Consider the following 11,501-nt stretch of genomic DNA (forward strand, 5'->3'; position numbering starts at 1 on the left):
TTTTTCTGTTTCCTGTACTGCAAAGATTCTGCACAGTTTCACTTTTCAGCACTTAGCTGTGCCAGAAGTAATGGATGTCTATGAAAACAGAAGTTTTTCCTAAACAATAACTTTCAGTTGAAAACACTGTAGAGAATAAGATTAAGGGTTAAGGGCTAAAATTTGTGAATGCTGCTGGGAAACCCTCCTGTGTAGTTCTGTGCTGGCAGCTTCTAAAACTTTTCATTAGATTGATTCTTTTAAATGTTTGTCCTTTTGCTGTCGAAAAAAAAGATTTTACAGAAATGTAAAAGTGTCCAAAGGGAATTTTCTACTTAGACCAAAACATTTACTCTTTCTTTAAGCCATCAAAGTGAAATATTACATTGCTGTTCATATCAAATCACAGTGTTTACTTTTTTTTCGAGAAAAGGGAGCCATTTTTTTTTGTGCTCAGCACCGAAGTCCAGGTGCCTCAAAGGAGGCGTAATTCATGTTCCCAGCTTTCCTTATGGATGTAGTACAACTTCTTTGAGACCCCTGGCTCCCTCCTAATATTACACCACTTGATATTTCTCAAAAACTGAATAATTCATCTGAATTTACGGTAGAATAATAATAATTCTCTGAAATTACGGTAGAATTAAGGAGCATTTTTGTCGCACAGAAAGTTCTCTTACCTACCCCTTCCTTTGATCAGAAATTAAAAAAACACCAAACAAACAAGAAAATATTGGAATTTTCCAAAAGAACAGAAATTGTGGTTTTTCTCTTAGCTCAGTGATCTCTCTGGCTATTTCTCACTCACTCACCTTGTGAAAAGGGAAGAGAAATTGCTCCAAACAAAAGTGCTTTAGCTGCTTCAATTTGAATTCAATTGCACTTAGAGTAAGCCTGGGAGAGAGTTTGGCAGATACTTAATGTGTTAAATGACACAAAATTGTAACTATTACGATAGGGCATGCATTATCTGAGTATTTCTGATGTAGGTAAAAAAAAGCAGGAGTCCTGAGAAATGGATATTCCTAAAGAATAAATGGTAGGCAAGTGCCAGGAAAATGACATATATCTTTTAAATTTCTTTTGATGGTTGGCTTTGGCTCTAAAAATAAAAATGCTGATTAATTACCTTTTTAAAGTACTTTAATAATGACACTGATTAACCTTTACAGCAACCTGGTGGAGCAGATGAGTTTTTATACTGCCAATTTAGAGATAATTAAGTAGCAGATCTGTTAAAACACCTTCATTTTTGATGCCTTCTAGGTTTTTAATATCCACCTCAAGAAACCCAGTGGTTGAAGAGCTTCTGCCCCTTCAGTTGGTCTCTGGCTGAGTTGTGGCACCTCAAAACATTTTGCCCCTGGGGCCCCACTGTGAGAAGCTGCATTTGTGATCATCCACAGTGAAAACCTGTGCCTGAAAATCCCCTCCATGAGTGTGCTGCTCCATGTTGAGTCAGGCAGATGGTTGTCAGACCACTCAGGAAATACAAGGTATGGGCATTTATCCTGTAATTTACCCTAAGTGTTGTCCAAGTGTTTCCAGTGGCATGTTTAAATTAGTCCCATAGTAAGAATATTACATAGTAAGATAACTACTTACATAGTAAGACTGAGAATTAAGTTTTGATTTTTGGAGCAGGAATCATTTTGATGTGTGTCTGCAAAACAAAGGTCAAAGACTTACCCCAGCCCCAGCTGCCTTTGGGCAGTTCCTCGTTCCAAAGTAGCAGAAAAAGAGGGGGAGGTGGGAAAAAAAGGAGCCAAAGAGGATACTAGTTTTTAAAAATGCTTTATCAGGGCTTCTTTTCTTCCAGAACAGCCAGCAGGATTGGAGAAAGCTCAAAAATACACAGACAAAGGAGTAAGTATGGGAAGATATGTGCACTTCCCTGCCACAGATTAGCAAGAGAAGTAACATACTTTAAGTCAATAGATCTTGCTTGTCTGAATGGCAGAAGTTTAGTTCTGGAAGGGAAACAACCATTTGTCAAAGCTGCATATTTCTTCACTTAATTAATAAGTAAAACAAACTGCTGGAATGTGAACACAGAAACTTTTCTGTTTAAGGTTTGTGTAATCTGGGGGCCTCCCTCTGATGATGACCAGCACTAAGTGCCTCAAACAAAACTGCAAGAGAGAGGTCAGTACAGAGTTATGGAATGGATTGCAAGTCCAGTTTCTTTCTAGACTTCACAGATCAGTAGTTGGCTTATGCTGTGATGTAAAAGATTCTTTCTTTATTTTCTGATGTTTCCAGCTCTCACAGTATATGGTGTCCTTGAAGCCCTGACCATGCGTTTCTCTTACTAGATCCCAATCTTTCCTTAAAATAATTGAACAAATAAACAAATCAAAAAAGAAAAAAAAAAGAAGAAAAAGAAAAAAATAGTCAACTTTCCTATTTGTTGGGGATAACCTGACAAGAGATTTTGAAGGCTGACACAGGTTCAAGGCAAGACTGGACAAATACACATGAAATAAATTCACTGTGTGTTACTAATTAAACAGAAAGCACTTCCAGCATGGCAACTGTCTCTACTTGAAAACAGTTGGAGAGTGGAAGAATATGAGAGGAGAATATCACATGTCCTTGTCCTGTTCTAATGCTTCCCTTGGGAAAAGCAGCTATTGGAGACAGGACTAAATAGACTTTCTGCCTGAGGCAGAATGGCCTTTAATACAGCAGATATCATCTACATTTTGAAAAATCCTACCCATATTCATAAGGCTAAGGCAAGAACCTTAAATTATTTAAGTGTCATCCAGAAGTTAGTTTTGATTTATCTGGAAAAGCTGTGGATTTTTCCCCCAGTGTTTAGAATTGAGTACATGTCCTAGTATCTCCAAATATCATAATAGTCAGTGTTGAAATGCTGGTTACTGTAGATTTTGAATGGTAGCATATTACATTATTTATAATATTTTCTTTAATAATGATAAGAATGTGCTGCACCTTTATGGAAAATGAACCGTTTTTCATAGAAAAAGAGCCATTCGGGGTTCTTTTCAAATGCTAGAAACTTAGGAGGAGGGTTTTATTTTTGCAACAGTTCAAAATAACAGTTATGGTGTTTTTGTTTTTGTTGTTTTTTTTTTTTTTTTTAATAGGGACCCCCCCCCCCCCCAACTATTGTCAGAAAGTGATTGCTTTTACTGCAAAACTGACACTGCAGCACTAAGTTACATCATCCTCCAGGAAATCACTTTCCCACGTGGCTTCATTGGAATAAGAACTTGCTGGAGCTGAGTGGGTGTTCTGTGCTCTGCCACAACAAGGTCCTGGCTAAGGGGAGCTGTGGTGTGTTAAACAGCCCCTGGGCTCCTGCAGCGATGCAAATTCAGAGGGAGGTGAAAACTGTGAGAGGAAATGAGCCCGTTGGCTAGTCATGATAAAAAAGAGAGAATTTGTGCATGCCAGCACAAATAGTGTTTTTAAGGGCAGAGATAGCATCTTTGGGGATGTTTTATTTTTAGCTTGAAAACTTTAACACGGCTAATTAACTTCAAATGGGATGTACGGCATAAACAGGCAGGAGCCTGCTGGTGAAATTAATTATTCACCCTAGGAAGGGACAAGGTATATATGAGGGTGATCAAAATGGGAAAAGGGAATTTGATGCCTGGAATTGTCTAAAAACAAGGCACGACCTGAGTTCAGTGTGGGGTGTTGGGGGTTTAAATTTGTGTGATGATTACGTAAAGTGGGACTGAAGTGAAGAAAGTAGCAAACTACAGCTTGTGTGGGCTTTGTTGCATTTCTGTGTGAGGGTAGAGAAGTTTCAGTACCTGAGAACGTCTCAGTTCATGGAGTCTGCATTGGATGAAGAAGTTTGTGGTGTAATCTAGTGCAGCACATTACAGCAGGGACAGAGCCTGGCTGTGTTACAGTAGAAACAATACTAAAAATGTTAACTAGAAAGGAGAAAGTAAACACTGCAAAATCCTCTGTAGGATCTGCCCAACTGTGTAATACAGAGGGATAAGAAAAAACTGAACCTGGCTCACTGTGGTTGGCACAGAACTAATTCCCCTTGTCTGGAAGTTAAAATAAAAAACCTCAACCCCTTCAGTGATGATGCGCTGCAGTCACTTCCCAGACAGGCTTTGACTGAGCACCTTGCAGGCGAAGCAACAGGAAATTACAGAGGCAAAGATGCTAAATTTTACAGTTTGGTGCATCCTCATTGACAAAACTCAGTCTAGTGTGTCTGTGGAAATGCAGTTCTGCTGGTACAGTCCTGCTGCCATGTGACTCTGGGAAACCCTACAGATATTGTGGCAGGGAGAAAGCTGGAGGTGGCCCACATGTACATCCTCACTCTCCAGAGCCGGTGTATCCTTCAGGTCAGGAGGAGTGCTGCATCATTCATTTTTGGGTTTTCTCTGTGTGTGTGTGTGTGTCTACATGTGCATATGAAAGTCAGGGAGGAGGAGACTGCTCATTTTTTGTGTCCCTTAATTAGGAGTGTTGTTACCATGGCTCTGAGAAGAATTCAACTGTCACGAAGATGGCTGTCATCACTCCCCCATGATACAGCTTGCAGGAGGCCGATAGAGTCAGCCTTCTGACTCAGTTAGAGGTCAGAGTGGGAGGCAGAAGACCTACAGATCATCTCTGCCCATTAGAGGAGACAAAACAAAGTGATTGTGACTCACTGCTCAACATGCCCATGCACACTTTTCAGGGCTCTCCACCAGGATTCAAGGCCACTGCCACTGGCTGTGCTGGACTCCCAGAGCCGCATCCTTCTCCCGGGCAATGAGGCATGCAGTGCTGCATTTCACGGCTGGGCTGTTTCTTGACTGAGATAAAGGACAGGGAGATGGTCTTCTCCCAGCTGCACCCGCCTTCTGCATCATCGTGACGTGGTGCTCACACCCAGATGAGCAGTGCAGGCATTATCCATGATGAGCCACTTCCACAACTTTCTGACATGAAGAGGGATGCTCAGGCTTGTGTTTGTGTTTGTGTCTGTGCTGCCTACATGCCTATTCATCCCAGCTTCCCACGATCCACTGGGACCCTCCACCCAGCTTTCTTTGTTTACACCTCGGGATTCCGATTTTGAGCGATGTAGAGAAAAGGGCAGATGGCAAGCTAAGCTGCCATGAAGGTATAATCTCTATGAAACTTATTCAGGAGTTATTCTAGAAGACAAAAAAGAGAAGGTGGAAGAGACAGCAGGAATTTACTGACACTTCTACGAGCCAGCACCTTTCCCCAGTTGTATGAGTGTGTGTGATGGCAATTTATAAACACTAATAATTAATCCTGAGCCAGACCACCGAGCTGCCTTCCCTTCCCTGTAGGTGACTGAATTCAGCAGGGGCTGCTTGTGCATTCTGGCTGGGTACCCCATCTTAGCAAGCACACGATGCACAGCCTGCTCAAGTGCTGCTGCTTTGCTTACCATCTGTGAGGATGCTGTTTGTCCACAGGCTGATCCCATCTCTTCCTTGTTACAGACTGGATATGACCAGAGGACCCCATTGCAACTGACATTAGGAAGAAAAAGACTCATAATTGGCTCTGTTTTGCATAGTTTCGTTAATAAGCCAGCTGTAGAGGGAAATGCTATTTAGGCTGCACATTTGAGACAAAAAATATACTCCAGTCTAATTTAAAGCTTTAAAATCTGCCAGATCTAGCCACTAAAACTCTACATGTAAATTTAAGCCATAAAGTTACCCTAACACTTAAAACTTAAGTAAATTTGCAGTAAGATGTACATAGATTTATTCCATATGTGTCTCCCCTATGGGAGTTTCACAGCTAAATCCTTGTGCATCTTGTATCTTATTGTAAATATGTATACTAATGATGCATAGAAATGGCTTTCACAACCTTGATTTGCCAGTGATTCTTGTTTGCAATACTTTTTATATTGTATTATAAAAAATCAGAGGTGATTTAATATTGAGGAATTCCTACCACTTAGTTATGGCCCTCTACCGAGGAGAAACCAGCACAGAGATCTGCAAACAATGATTTAATTTGCACAGCCACTGTATCTCACCTACTTGCATATCAGTAATAGTCCATCTGCTGCTGACAGTCTGTTCCAAATGTAGTAATATAACAAGTAATGGTACTACAGTAATGTAACAAACCACAGCAAATCTTCCCATAAAGAACACAAAGTGTTTGCCAGGATGGATTTGAAAATACTTGGTTTGTGTTTTATCTTTTTTTTTGCCAGTGTCATTATGTTAGGAATGAGGCTTATGTGAATAATTGGTTGATGCTTGAGCAGAAAAGTTAATATTTATTCAGGGGAATGGTCTGCATGGAGAAATATTAATGTGACTGGACACAAGTCTGTCATCAAAATAGGTTTTTAGTATTTTGATGGTGGAAAATGTTTACAGACTGCTATGACTGAATGTGCTCCCTTTTTCTTCTGAAATCAAGGGTATAAATCAGTATTATACAGCTGGACTTAGCAGTGGGATACCTATCTGTGTGATAAGAAGGGACATGACTGCGTCTTCCTAATCCACACTACTGAACTTTTCATTCCAAGATGTGCTGAGAAACTTTTGTTCTCAATCACGTTTGAGACACATGTTTCCTCTAACAAGGGAATGAGCCAGAAGGGGCAGTGGCAGCAGAAAGAAAAATACCAATACCACCTAACAGGGAAAGACTGCAGGACCTCTAAAGAGGACAAGAAGATCTGCTGGACCCTGTTCAGATCATTATTTTCTCTGTGATTAAATAATTCATAAGGAATAAAAAGCCTTTAGGTGCAGAGTTATGTTTCCAATATTACTGCTCAAGGGTTTTTTTTATTGTACAAAGACTTGCATCTGAAGAACTATGCATATCTTATGATTTGTTTAGGGTTTAGGCTTTTTTTTTCTTTGATTAGTGCTAGTGGGTTTATTCTTTCAAGAAATTATGCTAATGTTATTCTGGATGTAAGACAGTGTTTTTGCTAAAATGAAAGCACTGAACTATGTGCTTGATGGTTACTATCACTTAAGTGACTCTATGTAAGTGATAAATCTTTAAATATTTGTAAATGCCCTGCAGTTACTATACCATTGCAGTGATTCTTCAGGCCTATGTTTTAGTCTAAGTGAAAACGATCAGAAGAGTTTGATTTTTTTTTACTTACTGGTGGTCGGAGAGACAGCAGTGCCTGATCATCTCGTGGGGAAAGAGGGGCTTGTGTTAAATAAATAAATACAGGCAGACAGAAACACATGGAAATTAAAATGAGAGAGAAGAGGGGAGAGGAAGGGGGAGGGGAGGGGAGGAGAGGCAAGAAGGAAGGAAAAGAAAAGGAAGGGAAGGGTAAGGGTAAGAATGTCTGTCTCTTCTGATCACGGTCTCCAGACTAAGGAGGAGTGAAGCTGAGCCCCCATGACCTGTGGTGCTGGTTAAGACACTGTTGAATGACACAGTACTAGAGACGAGATGTGTTTGGCACAGGTGAATGACTGCATTTCTATCCAGAGAGTCCATGCACATGCCATGGGTCTATGCTGGGTTCCTGCTGGCTCCTGATCCCTGTTTCATGAGCACAGTGTGGTGTGAATACATCTACTGCACGAATCCTGCCTGCATGAACATAACCTCTTGGTATTGTTTCAGCAGATTTGAGTTGGCAGAGTGAATTTATATTGGACCAATGCTTTGCATTATGTGGCCACAGCATTTCTGCTCCTATGTTAGTAGCCCTGAAGCCAGATTTGCTGTATAGTCAAAGCATGGCTTGAATTGGCATAGAAAGAAAAGCTATCTAAGGTCATGGTTGTGGCAGACTGCTGGCTCTGCCTGGAGCAGCTTGTGTAACTACTCCACAGGCTCTACTGGCTCTGAGTATTGTGGTGTCTGTCTGCCACAGTATTTACTGCTGAAAAGGGGAAAATTGCTAGAGAAGTACAAAGGGAACATGTTTCCACAGGTTGCCCTTGTTATACCAAAGCATCATCCAGCTACAGCGTGTGGTGAGGTTGTGGTTCAAGTGGGTTCTGCTCTCCAAGGCCACATTTTATAAAGCCAAGACCTCTATTGCAGAGACACATCAGTCTTTAAAGAGATAGCATTATTCATTAAAATCAAACCCTCTGCTGTTGAGAAGGAGCTTTCCTGGGACTTAATTATATCAGGTTTAGAAGGCCAACAGCCAAGGGTGTTAGGCTTTCTCTCCCATGAGAAGAAGCTCCATTTTAATAATTTTAAACTAAAAATAAGGGCTACGAGAAAGACTTTGGAATAATTCTTTCTCTGACTGGGAACTAGAAATGAGTAGATCTGAATCCCTGTATGAACATAGGTGGAAAAAATGGGTCGCAAATTTTGTAAACTGCTCTACTGTCTAGTAAGGACATAGGACACCAGCTACCTAGATTTCATCTAAATGCTTCAGAGCAGAGGTCTTTCAGCCTAGACAGAGACTATCCCTGCTTTGCAGAATGGAAAACTTTAGGCTGACTAGGGATAATAACTACTCAAATATTTGAAGTCAATTAATGAAACGTTTGAGGTTAGAATAATATATTGTACGTTATCATTGGTATGATTTTGATAACACCTTTTCCACTCAGAATTTTTTTTCCAGTTAATAGCAGTGACTTCATTTGCCATCTCTGTCTGGACATTACATCTACTTTAGATCCAAGGCTCCAGTAGCGTTGCATGACATCCTTTCTCCCCCAGACACAGCAGAAAGCAGGCTCCTACTCTACTATGTAGAGTAGTTTGCAACTATTCTACAGCTGTGGAACAGTTGCATAGATAGCGTAAAAAATACCCCGAAGTATCTAAAAAGTACATATTTATTATTGTTATGGCAGAAAACCACTAAAATGAATTTTCAGAAGTCTAGTGGGACCAGTCTAGCGGAGGTATTCAAACTGTGCACCAGTGTTTAGGGTCAGAAACTTGTACCACATGGGAGCTGCTGGTGGCAGAAGGCAAAGACTGAGACAGCACAATAAGGCAGAACTTCTTCAGGTTTTAATTGGAACTGTAATTCAGGCTGGAGATGCTTTGACCAGAATGGATATGTATCTCCTGCAGGAGGATCAAACACCAAGTCCTGCAAGGTGCCACTTTCTTACTCTGCGGAAAAGACCATATGCATTGTGAATTCTTCCAGGGTGGCACGAATCTTCTCATCTTATAGCTAACAATCAGTCAGTCTTATGCCATTTTAAAATGAAGCAAGGTCTTGGGACTAAGGAATTGTAGTTGAAATCTCATTAATTAAACCAGTTTCCTTCAATGCAGACAGGGACGCTTTTAATATCCTTCATTCAAAATGGACTATCCAGCCCATTTTGAAATGAACTGACTTAAAAAAATCTATATACAAAAAGGTAAAACCCTCCTTTGACCCTTCTTGGAAAAAAATGGCAGCAAAGGCTGAGACTGTTGATTTAAAATGCAAATGAGAAATGTGCTCTGCAGGACTTATGACCTCCTCTGTGTAGGCACGGGCGGAACTTACTGAAACATTTCTTCCACTTTTAAAGTTGACGCTTAAAGAAAATTAATTTGTCACATAATAAAATGCTCTGTCTTGGTGATTGGTTTTTTTCCTCAAAGAGGCAGGGAAATGAAAAAAACCCAAACACTACTAAATGCATCTTAAACATTTGCAGTTCCATAATACCTGGAAATACACATGTATTTCACTCCAGCATCTAGTATTCTGAAATGAGAAAGAAATAATTGTTCTTATGTAGTGCAATGTTATGCCTTGACATGATCACATTTACAAACACTTCTTCACTTTGGCTGTGGCAGACACTGTCTCCTGTGTTGAACCCTGCTGGTGGAAAAGGGTACTCACCACAGCCTGCCCTCAGTTTCTTGGTGCTGTGCTGCAGGTGGAGGCTATTGCTCTGTACGTGTCAGCACAGGAACTCGTGGGAACACTCCCTAGCTTGCTTCAGTCCAAAAGGGACTGGCTGGCTTAAAGAAATCAAGTGGCAGGTGTTTGTTCGTAGAGGTCATTTTAACTAAATTGCTTAGGGAGCAATCAGACAAGCAGTCTGGTTTTTGCTAACAGTTAGCAAAAAATTGGACAGGAGCAGGGGTGATAACCTTACCACCAGCACAGCTGCTTGAAAACAAATGTTTGTCTGTCCTGTGTGGGCAGATGGCAAGTCACATTACCTGACTGCAATATAAATTGGATGTGAAACTGTGTGAATGGGAAAAGGAGAAACGCTTGTTGTTAGGGCTAACTATTATAAATCATCCATAAGTATTCACTCCAGTATTTGTTCTGAGAACCTTTACATATTTGTCTTTTTTTTTTTTTTTTTTTTTTTTTTTTTTTACAGAATACCTTTGTTTAAGCAATGGATCACAATAAAACCTGTTTCAGTGGTTTCAGGTAGGTACTGTTTAGCATATCTTCCCACATTTTAATGGCAAATGCCTTCCTCATAAAGAGTGTTAGTGACTAGATGTAGTGGTAAAACTTCCATTTGGCCAAAAACTGCTTCAGTGAAGCTTAGTTGAAGTCAAAGAAGATAAGGACCCAAAGATAAGGCACCACAGAATATGGCATTTTCTGTGTTTCATGGCAAATGCAAGCAATCCCAAAGAATGGCAGTAGGTACATTTGTCTACTTCAGCAGATGGTGCAGGAGAATCATTAATGTGTGTGGAGAATTTAAACACTCGCTTCAACTTTTGGATCTCTGATTGTCCCTATGGCTGCATAAGAGAACTGAGATTGTGCAGCCTGGAGAAGAGAAGGCTTTGGGGTGACCTAATTCCAGCCTTCCAAGACCTGAAGGGAGCCTACAAGAAAAATGCAGAGGGAGTATTTACAAGAGTATGCAGTGACAGGATGAGGGGGAATGGCTTCCTACTGAAAGAGAGTAGGTTTACATTAGATGTTAGGAAACAACTCTTTGCTGTGAGGGTGGTGAGGCACTGGAGCAGGTTGCCGAGAGAAGCTGTGGATGTCCCATCCCTGGAAGTGTTTAAAGGCCAGGTTGGATGTGGCTCTGAGCAACCTGGTCTAGTGAAAGGTTTCCTAGCCCATGGCAGGGGGGTTGGAACTGGGTGATCTTTAAGCTCCCTTCCAAGCCAAGCCATTCTATGATTCTGTGATCTCTGCCTAGGAAGTTGAGCGTGGCTGGAGCTGCTGCTGCTGAGACCAACCAGTACAGCACAGTCCATGTCCATGGTGGTTTAGCCTCTCTTACCCTCTAAAACTGCTTGTTTGGAGTGGTCTCTGGATCTTGCCTGGGACTGCTTGGGAAAGTGCTGGCTGGTCCAAATTTGAACCAGACTGCTAGGCTGCTCTGCTCCAGCCTGGTAGAGGTGCTCAGGTCTCAGTGTCCAGGGACAGACTTCCACATTTAATAAACCAGCACAGATTTAGCCTGGGTGTTTCACTGCCCCACCCAGCATTTATGGCAGGGGTTCACTGCAGGTTATTTTACATTGCCTAACCTGTTATGCTTGGGATCCCATCTGTTTGTGTACAACATAAGTCTAAAATAAATGAATGGTCATAATTTCACCTGGAAGTGAGGAAGGAC

At 41.0% G+C, this 11,501-nt stretch overlaps 1 long non-coding RNA gene across 1 annotated transcript; it reads left to right on the forward strand.

The window, feature by feature from the left end:
* The first annotated feature begins 608 nt into the window (after positions 1-608).
* Positions 609-10,339, forward strand: LOC135407160 (uncharacterized). Its single transcript, XR_010426737.1, has 3 exons — positions 609-1,475; positions 2,052-2,124; positions 10,287-10,339. It is a non-coding gene; the product is annotated as an uncharacterized LOC135407160 (long non-coding RNA).
* The last annotated feature ends 1,162 nt before the right edge of the window (positions 10,340-11,501 follow it).

Source organism: Pseudopipra pipra, chromosome 2 (assembly GCF_036250125.1).
Source record: "Pseudopipra pipra isolate bDixPip1 chromosome 2, bDixPip1.hap1, whole genome shotgun sequence".
Lineage (NCBI taxonomy): Eukaryota > Metazoa > Chordata > Aves > Passeriformes > Pipridae > Pseudopipra > Pseudopipra pipra.